This window comes from Amblyomma maculatum, chromosome 5 (genome assembly GCF_055883805.1).
Source record: "Amblyomma maculatum isolate TAMU_Amacu chromosome 5, ASM5588380v1, whole genome shotgun sequence".
NCBI classification, from domain to species: Eukaryota; Metazoa; Arthropoda; class Arachnida; order Ixodida; family Ixodidae; genus Amblyomma; species Amblyomma maculatum.
Genome location: NC_139348.1, coordinates 125,800,271 through 125,828,215, shown reverse-complemented (window position 1 = coordinate 125,828,215; position 27,945 = coordinate 125,800,271).

Genomic DNA, 27,945 nt, shown 5'->3' with positions numbered 1-27,945 from the left:
TGATTGAAGATCGTAGAATCGTTCGCATCGTCGCTGCGTGCCTCTCGCTGTGCAGTACTGGGTCTCACTCTGCTTGGACACTGGGAAAGCACTACGAGTTCGTTTTTACGTTATGTTACCTCTTGGAATAAAAACAGGTGCTAAAAAGGGAATAAACACACACATTAAACATTACAACAGATTCAGCTGACTGGGCCGAATACAAAGTATGCGCGCTGCCATGTAAAATTTCACTTCGCCTTCGGTACGCCGGTACGGGTTTTAAAGTTCAGGAAAACATCGGGTGAAAGCCGTGAAATCCGGCGATGAGAGAATTAGGTGGCAGGAGACTGCTAAACATTGGGGCCACTTAAGGCATTAGCAGATGACAATGGGGCATCGACGTGTTTTAGACGTATTTCGCACTGATGGAGGGGGTTACAACGACGGCATGCTATGAACAGATCGAGGGGGTACTAGTTTCACATGCAAGGTGATCGCAGAGTATATAGCCCGAATGATGGACCAAAATTTGGAGTACGATGTATCGATGAGACATGACTCAAGTGAATTACCCAGAGAGAGTTCGAACCCCACCATAGTGCTGGGCTCTGCACTGCCAGTTTATAGCGCATGGAGGAGGAGGAAGATGAGGAGGAAAGGCAGGGAGGTTAACCAGTAAAAGCAATCGGTTTGCTACCCTGCACTGGGGGAAGGGGATGAGTGGATGTAAAAGTTGTGAGTGAGGAATAGTTGAAGTTAGTACAGTCACATAACAGACATGCCATATCACATCACGTCACAGTCATGGCTGCTTATTTCTGTCATATCCTGCACTGTTTGACGCGATATTGTTGTCCTTGTATTTCGTACAAAGTTCATGCATACAGAAGATTGTTGCATGGCGATAAGTGTAATGTTTAAAGAAAGCGGGGATTGTACATAGCACACGTGCAGTGATAGGCGAAGCTGCTCTGTTAGCACCCGCCCATAATAAAAACCAAGCCGTGGCGCAGTCGTGGTCATAGTTATTCATAGGTCATAGATCATAGTGGTGCAGTTGTGGTCCCGAAGAGCTACCAAGTGCACTCCAAGGAAGACGGTGGCCTTTGAACACACCCTGGAAAGCAAATTCTCTATTGCTAGCATGACTCAGAAATTAACACCACTTGTTTCTGTTTTTTTTAACTAGCTTTAGAAATTTTTTCTGGCTATATTGGTTTAACTTTAGCTTCCTGATATAATGGGTGACGTCACATTCTTTAATATTGCGACGATATATTCATAACTTAAATCAAAATAATACTTTCTACGTCCGTACTCATAAATTTAAGGGCACTAATGACTGTCTTTAAGATGCATATTTCACGGCGTCGGCATAGTATCTTCTCATAACAACTACATCCTTTTCTACCGGAAGGTGGTTTTTATTCATATTTTTGAATGCCATTATTTCTTCTCCCATCCAGTACTACAACTTGACGTTCCGTTATCGTTTAGAAGTAGACTGCAAGTTCTGACAATTCCTGAACAATGCATTCACGTATGAGCCATCAAAGAATCAAAGATATCTTTTGGTAAGTTATTTGATCTCAGTGAGTGAGTGAGTGAGTGAGTGAGTGAGTGAGTGAGTGAGTGAGTGAGTGAGTGAGTGAGTGAGTGAGTGAGTGAGTGAGTGAGTGAGTGAGTGAGTGAGTGAGTGAGTGAGTGAGTCAACTTTATTGTCCGACGCAAAAGGCTTTTTTCTACCCCAGGTCCTCCCCTCTAGAGGAGAGGCGCCTTGGGGCAGGCGAGAAACCGCTTCAGATGCTGGCCAAAATCCGCTGGATCTCGGCGGCTTCTTCAGCCAGTGGAACATAGATGTCCTCACATCGTTTGTTTATCTGTTTGCTTGCAGCGTCTATATTACCTTTACTGCAGAAAATTCATAGTTGCCTTACCAGGCTGCGGTGTCCGTAAGAGAAGCTTACGACATGTTGAGAACTTAACACATTATTGTGTAATTTGCGGTCTTTGTATATCAGCGTTATTTGCCAAGGAGAATCTTTTGTGCCTAACGAAAACCTGAAGTTTATTTCGACTTCGTTGAAGACACTATCAGGTACTGGCCTCCCGCACGATAGACCTTGCTTTTACCAAGTCAAAAGAGTTCTGGTTTTTTTACCATTATGTCGTTAGAACTATACGATAGTTGGATGGGATACTGCGGGAGTACCGTGACCCATTGGAAGCTCCCCACAAACTTGGATAACAATGAATATCGTTGAACACACGATATGAATTTTACGTCCTGGTGTCTACGCTGACGAATGACCGTATCCACTCGATGAGCACGCGGTGTTACAAAATTCACAAGTTGTCTTTCAGTGGCCGAGGCTTGCATTCGCTTGTACAGGTGCGGACATAAGTAAACGGAGCACGCTTTTTCGTTTAAAATAAAATCACGCCTTCTACACTGGATATAAGAAAACAATACTTGTCCTAGTGAAAAGGCACTGGAGTCTAGTACTGGGTCACATATACCACGATTGCATATTTAAATTATTGAACGCGTGAAAAATAATAGAAGGAAAAAGTGTGCTCTGTTTGCTTTTGTCCGCAGGGGTACGTGCCGGGCCGCTGATGACAACATCCTTCCCCGGCTTCTACTGGGGGCTGAACTAATGTCTCGCGTGCGCTGTTTCAATCAATGTATAGTATTCTGGCTTGCCAAAATATTATTGAATTTGAATCCGCCTCATGAATTTGCCGACTGCAGCGACCACTGATCTTGCTGTTTTCTGTGGCCCGCTCACTAACGTCTATCCTTAAATGGCAGTTGGGTAGTTCCCGTCTATGAGAGTTTTAAGACGCGGGTTTGGTAGAGTTAATCCGCATGAATGAATAGTCGGTTCAATTTAAAGACAGTCCATTAACATAACGCGTGTTTGCGTGAGGTCGCGATGTGGTGCGTTTGAGGATTGAGAGAGGGAATGCAGGGAAGCCAACTTGATGGGGAAACATGGAACTGCTATGACGAGAACAGGGCCGATTTTAACAATCACTTTTATGCATGTGCTTCGTAATTATGCACTGTACTGCTTGATGTTCAGGAATAATGTGACTTGCGCCGAGTGGACTGGCACTCTTATAATAAAGCTACAGTCGTCGAGCTCTGAAACATATAAGGAGTACCCAGGAAAGCTAATTAGCGTCTAGTTTACTCGCTCTTTATCCTCTACGACAGAAATTAAAAAGCAGCAATGCGCATTATGTAATCGGCCCGCCTTGTGTTTGTACGTCAAAAATTACTATTTTTAAAAATACCTCAATGCGCCTGGATTGTTTATGGAATGCACCCCATTGCCTATTTTTCGGCCATATTTTTTGGCCAGTCACTGTCCGCACTTTTGTTTTGTGAATGCGTTTAGGTCTCCTTGTAAATATAATATTTTACATCTAATTTTATTATAAGCAGTTTTTATAATGCCAATATATCTTTCTTGTCCAGTGCCCAAATTTCGTACTGTATTACAGATCGCTAGGAAGAATTACCGCTTTCTTTCTGCCATAATTTATATAGACTCACTCGTATACAAAGAATGATTCAGTGGTTGAGAGTATGAAAAAAACAACAACTTATAAATGAACTAGCTCGTTTTAAGTATTAAGTTAATAACCCTCATTCATGTGTCAAACCCGCAGACATGTTCTGCAACTAAGTGCGTAACATAAATTTCGCTATTACACGAGGACCTCGATGTGTTACGCGCAAACGTTACGCACCAAGAATGCGTTACACAGGTTTAGCTGACGACGTGTTGTGCGTGTCCCAATGCCTCACGCTTCACTGGTGCAAAAAAGAATTGACCGCTCGGAGGGCTTATAATTTGCAGGAGTTTCTCCTTCTTTTTCTTTACAGAAAAAGAAAGTCAGGAAAGAAGATTGTAACAGTGAGCTTAATGCTGTCCAGGTCGCATACAGAATAAACTTTTCTCTTTGTAAAGTCTTTTTTTGTGGCTGAAGCACAAAATCTCGCCTTTGCTTTCATCACGACTTCTTTGACGTAAGTTGCGTGAGTTACTTGTGTGAGTTAGGCGGTGTGAGATGTATGAAAGTTTGTCTTACGCAAAAGGACTGAATCACCGCGTTGCTGGTGTTGTCGTAAGAGAAGTCCACGACACGTGGCGCAACAAGCATAACGTTTAAGATGAAAGAGCGATGGTTGCCGAACCAAAATGATCACGGGAGAAATTTTGTTATGCAGCAGACTAAAACACGTAGCACTGAGCTAGTAGGAATAAATGTTTACGACTGGGACGGAAACGCTGAGTTTATGGCTCTCGCGTTTCAAAATATACTATACGTTGAAAAATGAAATGGAAACGATCAGGAAAAGAAGAGAATACCCGAGAACAACACCTAAAAGCTCTTACACAACTAAACAATATTCCCGCCGTGTGGCTGTGGAAGCTGGCAGGGCAAAAGTGGCGACTTCATGATTTTTAGAAACCTGTAGTAAATCGAACAATGCATCACACGTTGCCGCTCGGTTGACGACCATTCAGCTTGGTAAAAACGAAAACCAGATCGAAAAGACTGGGAATATGAGCGCATGTTGCTCGTCACACATACCTTGCCCGTTTTACTTTATTATTCTATGAAAGCGTTATTTATGTCACAAGTAGCCTTATTGGTGTCGAAAATATGAGTTGCCTGAAAGCGCTTTTACGAAAGATAAGATGCGTTTCACTCGGCGCAAACATTTACGACCGTCAAGCCACTTTGCAGGGTAAACCAAGGCTCTATCAAGTTATAAGATAAAAAAAGAGGCCAACTTCATCAAACAAGGACGCCAAATAGCATAAGGCTAACTTTTCAGGTGTCTTATGGAAGCGTGTACATAGCCTAGTCCTGCTGTTATTGTAAATTTGCAAGACCTAGTATGAATATTTTTATTGCAGCGGAATTCTGAAGCATTTATGCCCTAAATTTTATGGTCTTCTAGCTGTTATTGACAGCACGAGAAGGTGTTTTTCTTATCAATTAGCTTTACGACTTTTCCCATGGCGTAACACAGTGAGATGTTTTGTTAGCTGTGAAAACAGCGGTGTTTCTCTTCAAAGAGCAACGTACACATTGGTAGTAAATAATATCTACAGTACCCAGTAGGAAAATCCTGATTTTCGACGTTATAACTTTCGGTAACAGAGGCAGTTTGTGGGAAGTTTTTTATACATGCCTGTAAGATACGTACAGCTCATGTTATGGTCTTTCTAGTTGTGATGTATGGATGCGAGAGTTGGACTCTGAAGAAGGCTGACCGCCGAAGAATTGACGCGTTTGAATTGTGGTGCTGGTGCTCTTGAGAGTTCCTTGGACTGCCAGAAGATCAAATCAGTCGATATTGTCGACCATAAACCCTGACTGCTCATTGGAGGGTCAAAATTCTAAAGTTAAAGCTCAGCTACTTTGGTCATCTGATGAGAAGAGAGGAGTCGCTGGAGAAAGATTTGACGTTGGGAAAGGTTGAGGGTCGCCGGAGAAGGGGTAGGCAGCGAACGCGATGGTTAGATGGCATCCTCGAGGCGCTGAAGATGAAGTTACGTGATGTTAGGAAGACAGTGAGAGACCGGAAAGCGTGGCGTGACATGGTCCATAGGGTCGCCAAAAGTGTGACACGACTGAACGACTGAACTGAACTGAAATGAGACACCCTTTCGGGTTTCGATTGTAGCGCAATTCAATTGCCTTTTATAAACATTATATACAGTAGTAGGCTGACAAATAAATTTCTCAGGAGAAGTATAGAGTCCCGTTGAGGCAGGCTACCAAAAATTGGTTTCCATGCGACTAAGCTTACAGCCAGTATAAACACACTGCCCATCTAACTCCAGCGCGATATGCGCTACTCGTGGCGGCAAGCGCGTCCCGGGAAGGAAGGCGGGCCGCAGTGCTGTGCCGGGCTGTGCGCGTCGTCGCTAATGAGATCTGCACCTCTTTCTCAATCACAAATGGCACATAAAAACAGCCTGACACACCGTGTGGTGTAGGCTGCGGCAATACACTAACGAGTTCACCTGCTGGAACAAATTTTTACTGCTTCCCAAAGCGGCATACGGAGACGGCATAACGGCCGCGTTGGATTCGGCTTGTTCGTCGCGAAAAGTAAGTTTGAGCTCAGTTCTTTTACCAACATAATGCTGTAGTAGTACGCGCTCGTTGAAGTCTTAAAATGTGCTACAAAGATGTTTCTCGGCATCTGTCTTCATGCTCCACAGCATGGCGTTGGATAAAGACGCCGTTCACTTTGTTCATTACATGTGCGTAACTATGTGTGCTCCTCATTTGATTTAACGTTTCCCTCTACAGCGAAGATGGCACGGATTGGATGCCTTCAGCGAAGTCGAAGATATACAGCAGCCATTGTGCGCGAAATGCAAATTAAACACAGAAGGGCACTCGGTCTTACGACCCAAGTATTTTTTCCCTCAGCCTGCAAAAGGGAAAGTGCAAGTCGTTGTTCTGGACGCTATCACAGGAATCACTTGAAGTTGTTAGAATATAGCGGTAATACGGGCGGGTTGGTTCATTGCATAAAGCTAGCAGCGCAACAGTCCGGAGGCTAAAAAGCTAGCAGATAGATATATTGCAAATATTTAATCTGATGGTTTCCTATGGCGCACTCATTCTTGTTTGTGCAACGCTCCAGGCTGTTACTTCGACCTCATCACAAAATATCTTTTACACGTCTTGCACATGGCCTGCTTCAAAAAGCTTCGTTACTTTCATGATGTTTGCGCCTCGAGAGATTTTTCAGCCCCAATATTAACTTCAATTTCCGCCTCTACAGTCAGCGGCACAACGCTAGCAGACGCCATCCCCGCGCAGACGCGGAGGGGGCCTTCCTGACAGGGACGAAGAAGCTGTCGTGCGAAGGCGCTGAACACAGCTTTGACGGTGGCGGCGCCTAGCGGGTGCAGGGTGTTCATATACGAAAGGCCAATATAAATAGAATCACGCCACATTTGCACATTGCAGATAAGTGTGCATGAGATCAGCATATGTTTTCTGATTATTCCAAAACGAATAAATTTATATCACTCAAGATGCCTTTTATATGCCTGTCCAAACGTGAATGGTTTCACACAGCGAACTATTGGTACGGTGTCGTTGGCTGTGTATTCTAATGATCTTTGCTTTTTTGTTTCAATTAACTACATAGGTTGAGGTAAATAACATAATTCTATCGCACGTAAACAGAATTTTTAATGCTTATTGTACACTTTTTCAATCGCACACTCCTTTTTTTTCGACCTATCCCGCTATGTGTGATACTTTAGACTGTGATTATTATTAGGCTCCGCAGTTGAGGGGAACAAGAGTTACAGTTCATTATAATTTAATCAACGACGTTTTGCTCGACACTAACGCATTTATCAAAATGATGAACATTGCACGCAATGAACAGTCATAGATCTGCTAGCTTCATATTTAACTGGCATACCTTGCCTAAGAGCTAACGAAACAATAAATATGAAGTTTATTAGTCCATCTGCATATTTAACTATTACAGGCACATCAAGCTGCGTCATGCTCTGTATGAGAATAGCTAAAACTTTGGGAAGAGAGGAAACAGTTACCATATTGAGTCAAAGTGACCCACGCGCGATCTGGATGAATAACTTAAATTTTAATACAGGCAACAAGTGAACAAACAATCACGATATCAAATGGAAAGACAAATAAATATAAGGGTTATTTACGATAGGAAAGTAAGATAAACAGAGCCAGATATTTTTTCGTTTTAATACTACAGAGTTTGAGAGTTCGCAAAGCAAAGTAGACGGAAGCCATTCTTTGGAAACGCACGAAAAACAAACTAGGCCACGGTTATTATCCAAAGTAAAAGAATGCAGCACAATGTAGGATTAGCTTTTTGTTTTCTATGCCGGAAAACATAGAAACGAATTGAAATGCTAATCAACAAAACAGTATAAGAAACAAAATTAGAGCATTCATTTTCTTTTAGTGTCACCTCTATTCCCTCTTTGAACATGGGCGCCAAGTCGCCACCAAAAACATTTTGTCATAGAAACACGTTACCTACAGGCATCACTATTTGTTTCTATCCTTTAACTACTCAGAACACTACTTCTCTTTAAACCTGCTCAGGAGTGGCTTGAGAAATCTGAAAGTCAAGGTGCCGCTATCCGTAAAATAGATTTCCTTTCTTCAAATATGGTTCAAGGCGCAACATGATATTGATACATACTCAACACAGCTGGGGAAATATTTGAGTGCAAAACTATTTATCATTTATTTTAAAATTTATTTGTTGGTTGTGAATCTACTCATTACCCAGATATAGATAGCACGCTAAAAAGGAAACTATTTTCCTAAACAGCTTCAAGCTCAGAAGTGTACGAGATTTTTGTAAGCAGGTTACAATCTCGTCATCCTTAAATTTTATCTATTTAGCTTTAATTAGAAGAACAACGATAAAACAACATGACCCACTTCACACTTCTTTAGGAGAGGCCAAATCTAAATCATATAAATTCGAGATATATCAATTTTTTTTTTTACTCTGGATAATAACGCTACCGTTTGTAATTCATTTTCAATCCTTCGTTAGGACTCATGAATTCGGATCTTATATCTTATTTCTCATACAACGTGCCAAAAATATTTCATGTTTCATGAAGTCATTTGAAGAAAAATAACCTTAAAATTCATCTGCATATATTTTTCTTGATTACAAGAAATTTAATTTATAAAGGTCGATTTTTTGTGCCATTGCATTGAAACGGTTCAATAAAATTCCTAGGGCCGAAATTGGAATACATTTATGACTGTCATCCACGACTCATTTGTATTTTGGTCTTGCAATTGTCTCTATCACATCACTCTTATGCAAAATCAACATACCTCGCCCGCTTCCTTTTACCAGAGCTCAGGGTGCATGAGAAGTTCTTATAACAAAAGCTTGCTGCAAAAAGCATGCGTATCCACTAATACCTGGTTTTCAGGTTGAGGGAATATAGCGCTTGTGTGCTATTCACTCCATGGGCGCTAAGCCATTCGATCAGGCAGCCTTAGGCATCTGAATGAAAGAACTCTTGATTCACAAACACTCGAATTCAGATGCATGCCTGCAACGTTGTTTTGTACAGCATTTTATATGCTGGATGCACGATCGTGATAGCTCACAGGTTTTGCTATCAGGCTAAACTTTCACTTCCGGCTTGTAAAATTGCATATTCCTGTGCAACAAAAGGCTTATGTGGCCTCGACCCGATGTGTTTTTCGAGCTTAAGTATTGTGCTGATTTAAGCAAGGACAGTTGTTCTTTGTGTTTGCAGAGGACGATGCCTAAAACTCAAGGCATAGAATCCATTCATATGCGTGAAACCCTCAATTATATTACATTAAATCCGGGACAGCTAGAGTAATAGCAACGCTTATCCTTTGTTAGCGCTTTGCACGAGGTCAGCTAATTTCAGGATGCCTGCATGGTTTTCACGTCCTTTATATAAAAAATAACAATTTAATAAACGCTCGGGTGCTTAGAAGCGTGACAAGCTGTTGCCGGTCGGTTGTCTGAAAACCAACTTACGGGCGCTAGGTGCTTTTTTACGACACAATATAATATGTAGATTGAGCTGCTGGCAGTGCATAAGAACATCTAATTTCTTATTGCGCTGCTAAATCTGGTGCACATTCCTCGTAAAATGGCACACACAGTCTACAAGTACGCAATACAAAACTGCCACTCATTGTTTGCAGCAGTGTATTTTTCGGCAGTTTTGAAAGGTCGCAAAAAAAGAAGAAACAGTTAATACAAAGCTTCCGAGTAATGCCAAAAGAAGGAAGAGGTAAAAGAAACATTAGAGCAAAAAATGAGACCAGATAAGCTTCACTGACAGTTAAAATGGCGAATATAGGTTGTACTATTATTATTATGTTTTTCGTTATGTTTTTTTAATATTTATTTAAATAATTTTTGCCATTTGATGCTTTTAATTTATTAAAGGTTGAACTACAACCTAACATGAAAACACGCACAAGGGAGGCAACAGGACATGAGGCTGAACTAGCAACTGGTCTTTAATCGAAGACGTAGAATAATATAAAGGTGAAAGCGAGAGAGAGCGAAGTGCGGTAACCCGAAACACAAACAGTCATGATGAAATAGATGAATTAAACAACACGGGATAAACACAAAATAAAACATAACGAGAAAATCTGTGAACGTGGGTGGTGTGAAGGGCCAACCCGAAGAGATAAAAAGCTAAAACCAAAGCGTGCTGAAACGGGGATAAAACAGCGGCAACAAAATAACAAAAAAAAAAAGAGTAAAAAAAGTAAAGAAAAGAAATTGGGGCGATGAAAACTCAAAAACTGACCAAAAAACTTAATCTCCTTTACGGTGAGTGGCCCAGAGGCGGAGCTTATGCACGATTCTCCGTAGTCATTATTTGCCAATGATTCCAGCACTTCCGGCGTTAACGCCGCCGGCTGCAGTTCCACCTTTATTTTGCACCAACTAACTCACGTGCAGATCATGCTGTAATTTATTATTTACATCAGGTATTTACCTGAGCGACGTGGATGTTTGATTGGCCATCACGGCAGTAATGCTCTTAGAGCGCCTAACTGGATAATACATATTTATTAGGCCAGAAACGAAGTATGCAAGAGTACCTTTAAATGCCCTTGTAGAACAAGTGCTTGATAAATAATCTTGATACCTAAAGGGCCCCTAATTTGAAGGCGAATGTCGCGTGACAACCGCTATTGTTTACGATTTTAGCTCTAGTATTCACTGTTCACCAAATAATTATGTATAAATGGATATATTTCACGAAAAACTTCCTCTAAGATATTGCAACGTTTCTTCAGTAAGCATCAGTTTTCCTAGAAGCACGAACCCAAGGTTGCAGACTTTTCGGTCATGCTTAGTGGTTCGTGATGCCTCTCCAGCGTCCTGAAATTCCAGAATGTGATAACTCTGCTCCTTACCTAACCGAGCGTCATGGCTGCATAGGGCGCTGTTACCGATCTCTGGCTCGATTTCTAAAAAAACTCTTCAGGACTGTTTACTTTAGACAATCAATGCATTTCTAACTAAAATTTGCAGTTGGGAATTGTATGCGCTCCTTATGTCAATGCTTAGATTATAGTAGCATTCAACATTACAAACCTCTTCTTTAGTTCGAATGTAAAGTAGAAACCACTCAATTGAAGATATAAGCGTGTTGGAATGTGGACGATCTGTGGACATCCTCACATTTGCTCTAATATAAGAAGAGCAGAAAAAACGAGGAAACTAGTGCTCTGAAAACACTGCCAGTACATCGCTCATTGCTTTTATAATTAAATATGACAGCAAAAGTAATGTTTCAATTACATCAGGCATACTGGCTACATAGGTTTGCTGTTTTTGAGTGCAGTTGGTCACTACACTTTCACCAACTGGAAACGTGCCCATTTTATTTACCTACGACGAGAGTAATATGTTAAGGATATCTTTTCTCATGATTATTTCACTTCAACTTTTCTAGCTCTTGATATTGTGAGCCTTCTGTGGACCTTCTTTCATTTGTACATGCCATGATCTTCTTCTTTCATTTGTACATACCATCATCATCGTCCCGCGGCGCCGGCTCCGGCGCGCGCCTGGGTTCGTGATCGGATTAAAACGCTAGACAAGGCTTCGCTGTCCTTGCCGTCTCGACCTAGCCCTCTTTTACAATATGCATTCCTAGTGACGGCATTACTCTGCAGTGTAATGTTTTTTATTATTACCGCTCACGTATGCTAGCCGTTTCATTTCTTGTGCATCCCCGGTTGGCAAGCTCGCATTCAACTCATTTATCATTGGCAGACATTCAGCCGTAATGTTGTAGTTGAGGAAACGTCAATGCAACAGCGGCTGCTTCTCATTAAAAAATAAAACAGATGGAATGGACTGCATTATTTCAATGTGATGCGAGAGTGGGTAACTGCCTTCGGTTTTTCTGTAGAGCCTTTGTTAGCGTACATGACCACTACTACATTGGTGAGACTAATCACAAGGCCTTGTAAAGCACTGCTCTCTAAACGCCATCTGCATATTCGACGTTTCTCGTACTCACGCGTACAAAAACAAAATAAATACTAATACGTATTATGCAAGTGTGAATTATCCTAAGGTACGAATATGAAAATATTGAAGGGAATGAAGCATTCTTCATAGCCCTATTGAAATTATTCTTTTAAAGCCCCCTTCGCTATCCTGGTGTAATAAAGATGCTATTTAAAACAAAAGAAAAATGATTTTAACGATAGCGAAAATGATACTAGGAAAAACTACGATCTTCCCCAGGAAAGATCTGCAGACGCACTGATTTTAATAGAGGAACTTTATTACACATGAAAAATTTCCGCTCCTAAAAATATCCCCGTTGAAAAAATGTTCGCGTTTAGGATTTGTTGGTGTGAGTTGTGTGTGTATTGCAGATAATTTGTAGAATGCCTCTGCTTCTTCCAACACCAAGCACTGTCACTGTATTGCAAGCACCTGGATGCTCGAAGCTAGTAAGTAGGAATCCTTATAGCATTTCAGCTTTCTTCATTCGGGTGTTACCTTATTAAGGAAGGAATAAAAATAAATTGTTTTATGGGCTGATTTAAACATTGTTCCTACAGATTGTTTCTTTCATTTCCATCAACACAATTAGCAATGATTCCAAACCTACTGAGTTCAATTATGCTCCTTTTCTTAAACGTAATATAGCTTTCTATTAATGTTAACAAGTTGCTCAGAAACAATACATTAGTAATGCCATCTAGGGCATATTTATAAGCCAAGCTCTAGATATTAAACTTCAGAGAGTGAAGACGAAAATACTTCCTTTTGTTACAAGGAATTATTCAGGCACGTTTAGCTGCAAGGAGCTTTCATAAATGATGACAGTTAGACTGACGATGTGGTGGAAAAACTAACGGCGAATTCCAAACGGCAATGCGGAACGCACACGCAATTAGGACACTGAACGGCCCGCAATCTCAGCACTAAGCCCGACACAAGCCTGAGCCAGAGGCCTAAAATCAACCTCGGCCCAGTTCTCGAGGTATCAACCCGCATTCGCACCAGGAACACTAATTTATCGCTCTATCAAGCCCACCCAGAACACGAAGATCATAGTGAAGCACTGTCCGGACCAAGCCTGGGTGCACTCACTGCAACTCATGATGTAAATTGCAAACCGTTGGCAACTAGGCTCTTAACATAGAAAAGAATTGGCCGAATATGGAAGTAAAATAGCCGTGAAGCTTCAAGAAATTTGCTCTCTGTTTGAACTCGAGGGGAAGTGATGATGATGCGCATTTGCCCGATAGCTGTTTCAACTCCGATATCAAAGATGCGCAAGATAACAAATTAGCGCGGAAATTGTTCATACCAACCTAATAAACTAATAGTGCCTCAAGTGTACATCCTTCTGCTATTGTGATTCAAAGCCGAAGATTGGTCCTATATGTATGAGCTGAGACCCTACCCGAGCCCAAATAATAAGTTTAAACCCTGGTCTGAACGCAATTTAGAGCCCGGGCCCGCTCACACCACGCAAATCTGCTCAGGGTCCTGCCTAAGCGCTTGTAGTCCTTTACTCCAAATCTACTGAAGAGCTAGTCTGGGATGTCTAAGGAACGTTCCGTGGCGGTTAGGTTTCATTTGAGGAGCTAAATCAAAATCTCTGATATCATCTATGCTTATTCCGTAAAAAATGAAAACCTCCTCTGGATTTCAGGATGAAAATCACCTTAAAAAACCGCGACACGACAGAGGAAATGCTAGAGGTACATCTTACGTCAGTATAAAATAGATTACAAGTCTCCATTCAGGGCAATAATACACGTAAAAATGTTGGCCAAGAAACAGAAACTTCTCTCTGGTGTCAACGTCAGCGTCACCACCATGGCGGAGGCAAGCACGGTAGTGGTGCAACCGACAACCAGTGCAGACGACCCTGCAGGAAGACGCTGCGGTCTGCAGCAGCTCTCCTTCAATTTGAACGCCCACGCTGGCCACGAAGGCAGCGAAATTCAGCCGTACGTAGGCGGTCCCTGAAAGGGCGGAACACTGATCGGATGGGCTGCGGACCGGACGGAAATGAGCCCGGATCTCGCGCCGATCATTCCAGCTGGGCTTAGTTTCCTTTGCACTGAGGGTACGCCATTGGCAAAGAGGCACACACTACCTTGCTTCTTCCAGCTGTTTTTCAGTTCGGTGCGTTCTATCTCCCCACTCTCCACGCATCTTCTGCTCCCTGTTTCTCCTTAGATAGTGGGAGGCAGCTTCCCATGTGTCTTGTTTCCGTCGAATTTCACCGGCAGCACATTATGTCAATTTCTCTAAGCAAATTGCAGGAACACTCGCCGTAGATTGAAAAATGGCTGCTTAGAGAGGGCTTCTAAGCGATCAACTGGAGAAAATAAATCAGAAAGTTATACACGGGACGCGGCAGCCTTTTCTCTGGCACTACAACCGCAATGTCGTACGATTTGGAAGTACGATACTGAATTGTGTAACAAGATGTAAAATATCTCAGCGAGGTCGTTACTTTGCAGCGAATAGTAACGTAATGTTTCTGGCTACATTACGACTCTGTGCAAAAAAAAAATGATTTCTTGCCTTCTCCAAAGTCTATTTTGCAAATCCCTCAACAGTCTTCTACAACTAAGTGCCATGGCGGCTGGGCACACTATTGAGAGTTCATATATGCAAAACCAATTATATAAAACAGGAACAACGCGCATAAGACTTCGCAGTCAACGTAACTTCGTCTCCGGGCGTAATGCATACTGACTTACACTCTACGCCAATATCTAGGCATATATAATTTTCCGCTATTCCTACAATGAGCGATACAGGTGGCGCCGCAAGCTCATGAAAATCACTATTTTCATTGCCCCCGCCAAGTTCTAATAATTCTGCAGCATATTGATCAAACGTTTTCACGAAGTTTGCGTATCTGCCGTTTTGCCTGAGGGTTATCGCGAGTCTGGTAGCTGACATCATCGGTAAAAGAAAAACCATTTCATATTTGCTAGTCTCAAATTGTCGAGTTAGACCTGGTCCCCAAGCATGCTAAACTCTTCGTCGAAGTCAAGTCGGAGGGACTCGGGACATGTGACGGACACTGAACCTGGTGGAACGGGGTACCTGCTCGGCCAGCAAGCAGCTGTAAAGAAGTTGCAGGCTGCGCTTAAGGCTGGTTAAAACGGAAAGTGGCGGAATCCACATTACCGGACAGTTTTCATTATCGGACTCGTTATTATCAGAGGTACTATCATCGTTATCAACTAAATACATCATCATTATCATCGCTACTCTCATCACTATAATTATCATCACGGCATTGTCATTGTATTCGCTACTTCATTATAACTATCCCTGCTATCATCAACTAAATGACCCGTCACTGTGATCACTACTAACATCTTTACGCTAGACAAAGATAATTACAATTTGTTTATCAAGAGTAGACAATTTCCTTCTCCTTCTCGAGGCTGATGAAGCTGGTCTTCAGTACTTGTTTGTTCACCAACTTGTTATGGTTTCCTAGTTTTCAAAACAGCAAGCCATCCTTTCCCCCAACTTGTCTTTAATAGATAATTAAGTGCCCATTTGCCTAATTTGTTTGCGCCCACTGGTCATAGGAGTGAGGGTCCTTTAGGGGGCTTTCTAGAGGAAGTTGCCGACTTATTTCATTTCCTCACCGTACGTTTTTTCTTGTATACCTATACAGTCTACCCAGAAGACAGATGACAAAAGTTCTTATTGAGACATTATTTCCCGTACCGATGTATTGGCAGCCTCACCTCCCCTTTCTAGAAAATAGTGTATTAAAGCGGGTTCAAAGGATGTATATACAATCAGCCACAAGGTCTTTTTTTTTAACCTTCCCACATCAACCTCACCTTCCAAAACGTGGCTTCATGCAAAAGCGATTTTTTTGCCATGGTCAGTGAACTGTCGCCTGTGCCAGCAGCCAGAAACTATAGATCCTTGCTTTATGTATAGTCGTTATGCAGTGTTTCGTTGGGACATTTTTCAACGGAATCTCAAAAAGGACATTCATTGATAGTACGCCTAGTACTATAAGCTTTTGCCTGCAGTGGAGACTTCTGAGGTGCCATGTGATCTTTTTGTGCTCATGGCACTGTTTAGCCTGTGGAAGAGCCGCATGACAGATCGCCACGCATCGCCATCACGTTCATTGAAGACTGTTCAGAGAACAGTGTGCTATGGTGCGGGAGGTATATGCTGCGCAGGATCCACCTCCTGCCTGGTTACCTTTGCTCGATGCATGTACATGTCTCCCGGAATTTTGATGTGCGGATAAATTGAGAGCTCGACGCTGGTATCACTGTGCATGACAGGTTGCGGGATGAGACCTGGTATAATGAGGCTTTAAGTGCTTGTATGCAATAAAAACAAAAAAGGCCCGGCGTAGAGTAGCAGTTTGTGCACTCGGCAGAGGGTCGGAGGGATAGTGCTTCGATCGCGGGTGGTAACGGAAGATGTTTTTTTTTTTCTTTACGAGACGGACATTTTCCAATCACACTTTCTGTACACGGCGCACATTAGCCAACCAATGCTTTCATCTTAGAAGAAAAAGGGGAGGTCTCAATTTTACAAGCCGCGTTAGGACGGTTTACGCAACAAGATGGTAATATTCAATGGTTATAAATGTCTCAAACTTCGGTAGCTCTTTCACCAAAGGCACAAATTATACTTATTTACTGCACCTTCAGTAAGATTTTAGAAAGTTTTGTAATAATACGTTGTACACTAATGGGGAACTGAAGCCAGTATGTGTCATTATATCATTCCTTTATCGCGTCTACATCGCTACATCCAGTGAAAACCGATAATTTTGGGGTTATCAATGATTCAAATTTAAAACTACGGAGACCGACACTATCGGCATCTTTAAATTTAGGAATTCAATTTCAATATTGATCTTTGAGGATAGCGTACAGCGTTCGCCGCGCTGAATTCTTGAGCGCCGAATATAATTTGTGATAGGTGTTGCCAGTCTCAATAACATTTCGAATTCGGTCATTTCAATATTAAACCGCTTCTCTTGATACCGGACTAGATTAAATAGAGCCAGAACTAGCCATATGATCAATTTTTTTCTGCGAAGAAAAGTTGGATATTGGGGATTCCTTCTAATGTCCCTTAGGTCATTTCATGGTCCCAACTTTTCCTTTATAGTAAGCTGTACTGCTAATAATTTCTGCTTGCTACAGTCGGAGTGGGCCAAACTTCATTGAGAGATAAATAACTGTTCTTGAATCCTTCATTAAGAAAGAGCCTGGCATGTGGAGGTTCCGTCTGACAAGCAGTTAGGTGCGGGAAACTTTGTTAGATAACCGCCGATGTGATAAAATATTAACGCTTAAAAACAATTGCGAATGCATTCGAACGACCAGAGACCCCTGGTGATTTACCTATTGAAAATTAGACGGCAGATGATATACTAGGTCTAATATTGGTAACTGGAACGTTTGCTCTTAATACAGGAAATCGTACTTTTTCAAGACGTAGACGATGTGAGTAAAATAACCGTTACAACGCCAAAGCATTTTTTGAATTTGATACCTGGAAAGCTGCCAGGTACCAAGTTTACGTCAGCTCCAGCGCAGGGCAAACTCGTCAAAAGTGGTGAATATATCTACCTTAGTATTTCAGTAGTTTTGAACAGGACACCCTGGGCGTAGATATACGTATAGAAAATTAAACTGTACTATCTGCTGAATGTTCTTTTCTTCAAGGTTGTCTCGTCGGTAATGTACTTAGGACCAAAGTGGCAGCAATTTCAAGTTTTCGACATTCTAAACTCTCTTTGGAGGGAGATCATCCTTCGATTTAATCCATACCGAACACTCTCCCACTGTTTAAAATAAAGACCGTTCATAATTAGGTTAATTTATTCATTTATTATGTGTTTCAAGAGAGGAAATCTTAAGCTGGGAGAAAAAACCCAGGCTCTATGCAATATGCGTTTTTTGTTAGGATAGCAACTTTTGAAAATATTTCGACTGCTTACCAAAGATGTCCGACTATAGGAGTGCGCACAATCAATAATGTGTGCTTCAAAGCAAAGTACCTTCTCAATACTCACAATTCTCCACGTTGCACTGAAATTCTTGGACAGCACGCCGCAGACTTGCAGCTTCAATCTACAGAGAAATGAGCAGTCAGTGACAAAAATATAAACACATTTTCTTAGACACATGGGAGCTATACTACTGTCCCAGTAGCAATACTAACACCGTGCCTCCATGCAAATGCCTGTCATCAGTTTTTCCGTTGCCCACAAGGCGCGCTCATCTTCTTACGCCTATGAATGAAGAGTTTGATAAGCTAAATATATAAAACATAGAGGCTAAATCGCAGGAATTTTTTTTTTCAGACTTGTCAACATAATCACTTTCCAACTAAAGCGGAGTTAGTCAGCCGTAATACGTATCGCTGTTGCGTGGAACACATTCTTGAGGACTCCAAAGTAGCCAAACGTAGTAGTTGTAGCAGTAGTACACCTTTGGCACGTTGTTGTGAAGCCTGCACTGGGTTCCGCAAAGCGGTACAGTAGAACCCTACTGAGAAATCTAGAAGGTTTTGTCTTTTTAATTTAGCACAAAAAGAAAGCGTGCTTGAAAACACCATTGTTTTGATTGAAATGCTCCAACCAATGGTCTATGTGGTGACAAGCCTCTGGCGCACAAGCGCAAAAGCTGTCAGGAACTATTGGCAATTGCTTTCAAGCCGCAGAAGCATTTGATCTAGACAGCGACAGATACAAATCAAAGTCGTCCCTGAGAAAAGCGCAATCTTTAGCGATTCTCCTGGCTTGTTATTTCGTTGCGCTGTGGGGTTTTTTATATTCCTAAATTGTTAATGGCTGAAATCATTCGATAGCTTTGGTTTGAACCGTTCTCTTTTTCTGTCTCTCTCTCTCTCTTATGCTTCTACGCCATCGACAGCCTATTGAAGTTGGTAAGACGCCCTTTTTTCAATCACGTTGCCTTCACCGAAAAACGAATCTGCTGTACAACAACATAAGGTTAAATCCGGGAGACAAAAGACATTGCGGGTAAGCACTACTCGCCGGCATACCCTCTGTTACCTTTGTTGTTTTGTTTTCCTTCAACCACGCACTGCACACAGTGAGAACCTTTAAGCTCGCGCCGGTGTTGTCGGCTTCACAAGAAAGCTTAATTTCAAGGTGTTGGTATAAAACACGTGGCGAGCAAAGACTAATAATATAAAAATAAAAAAGTGCTTTTTTTTCGCGAAAGCAGTTCATAGCACTGCAATTGCCGACAATATAGGGACAAAAAGAGCATGGCTGCATCAATCTCATTTTACAGATTCTATACAGATGCATATTGTCTGTGCAGCACTTTCCACTTAAGCACAGTCTATATATTTAACTGATCAGAACCTTACCCGCACTGAACATGTGCACGCGTGCATCCCACTTCCTGGCAACCGCGCCACAGGTCCAGTATGTCTGCTTAGGTTCATCGGCAGAAGCTCTATGTAGCTTACGAGGAAGCCCGCTAGGTGGAACTACGTTCCGCGCCTCAGAGGCCTTGGTTCTGAGGTTCTTGGTCTTTCGTGTGAGAATGCTCGAAACTTCTAATGACCTTCGATCTCCTAATAAATTTGCACGGCCGTTTCAGTACTCGAAGTGCTAGCATTTCCTAAGTGTTAGGAGCTTCCAAATTTCACGTTCGCCTATAAAGTGGCGCTAAAGCATCACTGGAGTTTCGGGTTCCTGTGTTTTGCACTTGCGAAATGCGCTAACTCGCCATTCCTTCGTATTTAGTTGCAATCACGCAGCAAAAGCCAGGGAATGACATGAGATGTATTTGCGCAGTATCAATGCTATGAATGCTAGAACGGGTGAATGAGCGCTTGAAGGTTGGGAAATGAACTTGAGCACCACCGTCACGTCACTGCGTTGTGCCACGATGCCGGCGGCAACCTAAGATGTGCCCTCATCATAAGATTTGACCGGCAATCTAAGATATGACCCTCAGGATACAGATCGGTCAATGTATTAACAGACACATTAGGGACGTAGATGCTGGATTGAAGTAAAGCCGAGGGATTAGCGCAGCTCCAGCTTCGATCATTTTTTTTTTATTTTCGTAGATTTGAATCTAGAAACTGCGCATTCTAGCTCACACACAACCAGGAAAAAACTAGCTCGGCGGTGTTAATCAGGAAAAAAGTGCTGCAGTAGTACAGGTCTCGAAGACAACCCGCGGAGCTGCAGTATGATACAGCGGGGCCTGCTGGACAGGACTTTCAATTGCGTGGTTTTATTTTCATGCCTTCAGTTCGCGAGAGCTTTCGGGTCTGTACCAGGGCTAACGAAGGAGCGAAACCGAGACGCGAACGCTAAGCGGGCTCTGTGGCAGTGTGAACGTTGCGCTTCAGCTGCAGTCAACAACTGTCGCTTTGTCTTCACAAGTCAGCAGAAGGCATGGAAGGAATAGTAAAGTTAATGTTGTCCCTCATAATGCTACTACTAAGTCCGTTTTGCGAGCTGTATTTTTACATTTTTCCAGTAGTAGTTCAAGGTTAACCCCGCCGGGGTGGCGCAGTGGCTAAGGCGCTCGACTACTGTGGCCAAGGATGCGAGATCGCATCCCGGTCTCGGCGGCCGCTTTTCGGTGTAGGCGAAAAGCCAGGCGCCCACGTCAGTGCACGTTAGAGAAATCTAGGTGGTCGAAATTTCCGGAGTCCTACACTACGGCGTCTCCCATAGCCTTAGTCGCTTTGGGACGTTAAACCCCAAAACCCAAACCAAACTTCAAGCTTTCCTGACCAGTAGTCGAAAGTATACAGACCTCATTGTTGTCGTAAAGAAACATAAAAACACTTTTTTATAATGATAATATTAACGCATTTTATTAAAACTAGTAGCTGCATTAAATTATTGCATTAAAGAAAGTTTCGGTACTACTTCAATGAGGACATAACCACGGACTATTCCTGGCCGCGTTATAATGACAATGCATCTTGACAGTGTAGCAGTCGGCATGAAAAGTTACAGCGTACACTTTCTCCACAGAAGGCATATTTTTATTTGAACACTGTATGAAAGGTTTTTCGACAAAAGGAAGTTAGTTACTGATGCAAACGAACGCTTGAAGCTCACAACTGCTTGTAGCTGGATCGTTGTAGCAAAAACGTTAATGAATGCGTTTCTAGTCAAACTCTCTGTTTAGCCCGAACTCGACAAAAATTACAATCTACTTAGAACTCTTTGAAGATATTCTATGAAGTTGGAAATCGTTTTCATCTTCATGCTCGTTTCGCATCCAGACAGTTGATGTCATCAGTCTTCTACCTAACACTGTTCGCTTTATAACCTTACCTCTTAGGTACACCACCTTACAACGTACGCCGATGCGCGTTTAAAGTTGAATGATGGCTTTATATCTCCCGATAAGTAAGTTACTTGCTGAATCATCATCGTCGTCTTAGCTGAAAGGCTGACTGATCTTCAACGTACTGGTAGCTTCTAGATGAATGAAATGCAAGGCTTCCGGCAGTGGCACTTGAGCGGGGATGTTCTCGATGTCATTTGTGGCTGAGGAACAGTTATTAAAGCCCTTTTTTGATGAGCCGTCTCGAAGCTCAGATTTTTGCAATCACTTGGCCAATGTTAAAACGGACGGTGCAAGCGGCTCATTGAGAATCGAAGGGTTCGCTTCATTTAGACGAAATCTTCAAGTCCAAATGGATAGCTAAATAATTTATTGTTTTGTTCTGCATCTATATCCTTACTTTGGTCTTATGCATTTGTGCGTTTCCAGGCTTACTGCTGCTCGCAATGAGAACCATTTCGCCGATTAGCATTTTCGTATTTCAGTACGCGCATAGTAACTTTAAATGGTAGATGATTACGGCACACGTCTGGGGGACCAGAAAACGCTGATACGACGGGAGGGAAATGTAGACGACTTACATAGTTCCCGCGACTGAAGAATTCATGCACAATTGCTCGCTCAATATGCACTTTTGTTCATTATTGGGAAGTTACGGAAAGTGTAATCCCACAGCTCTGGGAAACGGTATTTTGGGCAACCAAGTTGAGATACTCTTTGTGCAATGCTGCAAGAAGCGAATAAAAAGCTGACCATACCACCTCATTGAAGGGACTTGAAGGGATTGTTCACTCAGGGCTTGAACTCGGTGAGTACAGCTTAAGGTGTGCCTACTTTTATGTTTAGTTTCATGCCTTAGTTTTGATTTGTTTGGTTCGTAGCCATTACTTCCATGTCGAGATAAGAGCATATACTTATCCTGAGGAGAGAAGCGTGAGTGTTGTGCCCCTCTTTACCACAACAGGGAGCGTTGGAGAAGGAGCCAAAGTTGGCATAATAATGACGCTGCGCGCATCAGCTGGTTATGTCCAGTGCCGGGACAGCCATGAGGCGGCGCCAGAACAAGAGCACTGACACCTTGTGTAAACATCCCCCAACCCTCCATCCTGACACAGGAAACAGCATGGCCGCTAATCCCGCTTACGCCTGTCACCCGCAGTATACTAGGTACTTTCGACGAACTATAAGTCTCCCCCACTGGCTTCCACGCCTCTCAGGCCAGGAGATGGAAGCTACAAGTGAGCCGGTAGAAACATATCGCATATCTATCGCTGGGTGTCACTAGCTCGCTGTGGAAGCTCCGGCGCTTTTCTGAAAAGTTCCGGTGTGACCACTAGACGGGTAACGAACGTGTGTTCACAGTAAATGCCACGTATTTGCGTTAGGTGCGCGATGACATGTGCGGCCACTAATATTGAGTTAATGGCACACATTTGAGAACGTGGTGCTAGAGTGCTTATGCAGTTATCTCGCAGGAAGAAGTTTAATCGAGCTGTGACGTTCATGGGGAAAACTGACACCATATGCGGGATTTTGGACATCTATGCACTTTGACACTTACTTACAATGGTGGCTGGTGTAACGAATAGGAGCAGTTTGATTCAGCCATACACTGGTAGCTCTCAATGTTTTTATAATATTCGGGAATCATCATTGGCTTGGCCGATCCGCGAGTAAGCGAGCCAGAGAGGACAGAAGGTAAGGGTATGCCCGAAAATTTTGCTGCAGCGGTAAGCGTCCTCTGCTAGGCTATTATGCTTGGCGTGAATAACCAGTGCCCCTTGCGCAACCACGCGACCACCATGCCAAGCTTAATACCTTCAGAACGCCTTTTGTAACCACAATTTAATTGCAAAGAACTCTTGAAGGAACACCAGAATTCCTATCGCATTACTTCTACACGTACGTGCTTAAGAAGGACGTTAAATGTTTGGTCGTCCCAAATGTGCGTACAGTTTACAAATATTTTTTCGATAAGTGCTTTCTTCATAACTCTCCATATATTCTTCAGTTAATTTCTTTCAGCACACTTTTAGACTCGCTGATGTGTTCTTACAACCTGGTTATTTTTTTATGACAGGAGCTGGACGAAAGAGGGATTGCCGAATACGAAAAGCGCACAAATGTTGCTCAGCTTATCAACCTGTACAAATAAATTAGTCCACAAAACGCTAATCTCCACAGAAGGGTTCAGACAGGAGCCAATATATGATTCGTGATTCAGAGGTCGCAGCGGAAAAGAATTTGCACATTAGTACCTCATTGATGAACAGAAGAAATTACCGACTCGGCAATGGTCGTTATTCCACCCGCACGTTTTAGAAAGGCAAGGCTTTATTACAATGTAACGGCTGTCCAAAAGGGGACGATAACCTCCTCGTTGAGAAATAATATTTGTTTTGGGATGATAATTTAGAAAAAAAGAATTGCCAGAACAATACTTTGTTTGCCAAAATATGCCACATTTGTGGGAGCATATTCGCCTTCGTGCAGAAAAGTAAGCTTTTTTTTGTCCAAACAAATTTGCTTCTTATTTCACCGGGTCGTAATTCAAAACTTGACCTGAGAGCAATGTTGCGTAATCGTTCCCACGTCTTCTCCGTGCATTTCTAAGGAAAATATATACGAATACTACGCTCCCGACGCGAGCAAGGATTTGAATGATTATTTCAAAACGGGCGGCTGTCAAAAATAGAATATTGAATCTGTATTATTCGCAGTATTGCGTAAGCGTACACTTGCATGTTTAGTTGGCGGAGAGGTGAGGATAACTTTCACATTTTGTTTATAGTTATTGGAGAAACGACGAAGCTAGCTCTTGCGCAAGCATTCTAGCGAGACGCACATGGGAAGGATTAGGCAAACAAAGAGTGAGAATTTGTCCACATCTTACTTTAGCACCACCTCATTCAAAAGAACCGTTGTAAAGCGAGAAATCCGAATTTTTATAAAGAATATTGAAGGTTGTATCAGCTTTCATCGCTTAGTGACAGTTGGATATCTGCATGCCCGCAAATATTAAAGGGCTGTTAGGGTTGTTGCCTCTTCCAGGGATAAGAAAGCTAAAATTTAAAAAGTGGGATGACAAATATTGATGATAAGAAGTCAAGTGTTGGAGGCTAAGCAGTATATTTGGCTCTAAAGCAAAACGTTCTACCATTGCTTTAGGAGCAAAAAGAAAGTATTGCAAGTATCCTATGTTTAGAATTCCGGTAACTTCATGAAATAATGTTCCTGATTAAGCGCTACAAGCGTTATCGTCACTTCAGATATGTCACTGCTCCTACATGACTACATTACAGTAAAAGAAGCAGTAAAAAAAAAACGTTAAGCGGGAATAATCGCACAAAACAAAACATGGTGTCTGAGCCCTACACATGTCATGGCTTCCGCATTGCCCTTCACTTGGCATAAAACCTTACGGAGCGCCACGTTATTCACTTGCTGAGACGAAACCACTTCGTGTCAAATGTGTTTTCACTGAGGTGTAAGAATTATATCTGCGGAGCATGTATTAACGAGATGTAATAAATATGTGCTTAATGTTAAGAAAAACAAAATTTTTGTTTGCTTTGGCATCCATTTCAATTGCTGCCTCAAACTTCCTTCGCATATTTCTTATTTGAGAATACAAGGATACCATCCAAAGCTGGAAGAAATAACTCCCCAAATGCACACTCGGCTCCTCACATCAAACCCGTTAGTCAGTATAGTGCCGTCATCGACATATAATGAGGCGAAATCTCCACTGCGGCACCTGATTTTATTGCTGCCATTGCAACGGCGAGGGAAGCGGAGCGCAGCACCGGTCCTCGGCCCCTTGTTTGCCCACTTGTTGGCCGCTAGCATTCAGCTCTAGTCAGTCCGCCTGATCGGCACAGCCAGTGCGAGGGTGGAGATCGCGTTCGCGGAAAAACAAGTCATCGTCTTTGTCAAGACACGGCTGTTTGTCACCATGTCGCCTTCGTATAGTGCTAAACAACCTCCGGGCACCGGAGCTCACCGCTCTGATCGATCTCCTCCACTCTCCCACGCAGCAACAGTAGCAACATCAAAAGCGAATGCGCGAGGCAACGACGTTAAGGGACACTGTGAAAGCCTGAAAGCCACTCCTTGCTCCGGCGCTGCGTCCCTTTGCACGGAAAAAGGCTTCACTTTGCCGTCACTAGCTGTTCAGCAATCTCGAGACTGAGCGAAGAGAAACAATATTTCTCCACATTGGTCCCCGGACGACAAGAAAGCAAAATAAAGATCACGCGCAGCTCACAGTTGCTTAGCGACCAATGAGAGAGTTACTGGCGAGATTCTAAACACGCTTACAGAGGCTAAGTTAGCTTAGGTTGTCGTTCTTGCCCTTAAGCTCGTTCATGTTGGTCTAGTTACCTCTGCATCTCACGAAGAGAGGGCCTCGAGCTAGCTTTTATTGTTACGTTGGCTGAAACTGGTGCGAGCAAAATAACAAATGCGAGTTTGCTCTAAGCAGTGTAAGTCTAACGAAAAGGTTGCTTGAACTACTGGTCCTATTGACGGATTTGTATTAATGATATTAGCACGAAAAAGGTTATTAAGGGCTTGGGGTGAAGTGAGTACTATGCAGAATAAACAGCTATATATTTATCTTGTATGGAACGTTAAAAAAAAAGTGCTGATATTGCAATATATGCCGCTTTATTTTTGTCTAGATTACTGTCCCAGACTCCTAGAAACAAAGCACAAATTCATGCTTAATTTGGAGGGGGTGAGCTCATAGAAGCGTTTATGATAAAGAAAGAGTAGGTATGATATCCATAGGATGATAAACATGTCATCGGCTGCCCTGTCACATTTTCTATAGCCAACATTTTGTCACGCTGGACATCAAGGAGCGGTGTCATTAAGTAGAATTGGAAAAATAAGAACAAACCATGGCCTCGCGGGCCTCGCCACGGTTGCAGCGGGGCGCTGCTATCTGGCTTCGAATGACGTCACGAGTGACGTCAACGATATACTTTGCTTTTGCTGTCATGTCCGATAAACGTCTACTGCAGCGGGTGACTGCTCGCTCGTGACATTTGCGAGAAGGAGAGCGTGCATAACCTGTAATCGGTCGCACGGCGTTGTGACGCGGTAGGTGTTAGCCGCAGGGTACCAAAGCGAGGCATTGTGAGAGATGGCGACATGTTCTCTTTTTTCACAATTTACATTCAGCTTATGTTATAAATTACTGTCTGTTGCCTGTTTTAACTGCGGCCAGATTATATTCGACACGACACGAGGTGGCGGAAGAGCCGCCTGTGACGAGTTCTTTCTACGTAGACGCAATAGGCTGTATACAGGTTGAGCTTTTCTGCAGGTGTTGCTTGACTGTCGATGTTGCTTTTTTTTTCTAATATTGGGTCCGCTTATGAGTTTAGCAATTATTTCAGCTAGTACTCTGAGAGTAATATGAAAGCGTGCTAACGCGTAGAGCTCGTCTTGTCGCAAGTGTATCGCCTTTGGAGTAGCCCAGAATATAAAAACGTGTCGGACAAAGCACTTCACTTGTTATCAAATATGAGACGAAACCGTTTTTCGTGCAGCGTTCAAGGTCATGCCATTAAATTTCACTTCTCGTCTAGCGTCTATCTGTTGGTCCAGCTAGCGACTTGTTTGCCATATTGATTAGAATCAATGATATATGCACCTCTTTCTGTACGCGTTTACATCAAGAGTAGGTGTCCGCCGAGAAGTTATAAATATAGTATGATTCCTCTCTTCAGTTACAAAGCCATTCAAAATTTGTTCATTAACAGTTTGCCAAATTCTGTTCCAGTCTCTCAAAGCGAAAAATTCGTTGAATGCGAAGAAGGTTTTAAAGACACCACCGTATATGCTCTTAGGGAGTGTTTTTATGCCCAAATAAAAATGCAGCTATTTAGATTTTCTGTGAGGGCTTTTGATTCATCTTTTCCATTTGTTGTTAGATCCAAGCTCTCCTTCCAGGCTGGCACCTGACTAAAGGACCGAAAGTTAGAAAATGATTGGCGCCGTTTCACACTCACTACAGTAGTTAGTGCGCAGCCTTAAGTTATTTGACCTTGTTTGTTGAATACGAATATCACAGGCTGTCTTTTTGTGACGTCTAAATTAGCTTCTCAAAGAACCAATTGTTATGCGCTCGTTTTGTCCATCTGGTGTTCAATACTTTTAGTATTCAGTACTACAGTTACATTTTAATAAATGCAGGTTACAGCAGTGATAATAGGTCGTTTTGACTCTCATTATAAGTTTCAGGAAGCAGGTCTATATCATCTTCACGATCGGGAATATGCCACTTACGGTGTGGTGTCGGCGGGGGCCTCCACAGCGCTAACGTTCATGTGGGCTCAAAGGCAACCTCACATATGGAGCCATGAGGCATACATGCGCAGCATTGCCATTTCATCGCAATGAGTGGGATATGAAGCGCCTGCGAATTATTTAACTTTTTGTTTTCTATTCCTCCGCGCTGCTCTGGTGTAAGCAACGGAAAAGACCGAAAAAAAAAGCAGCAGCTGTAAGTAT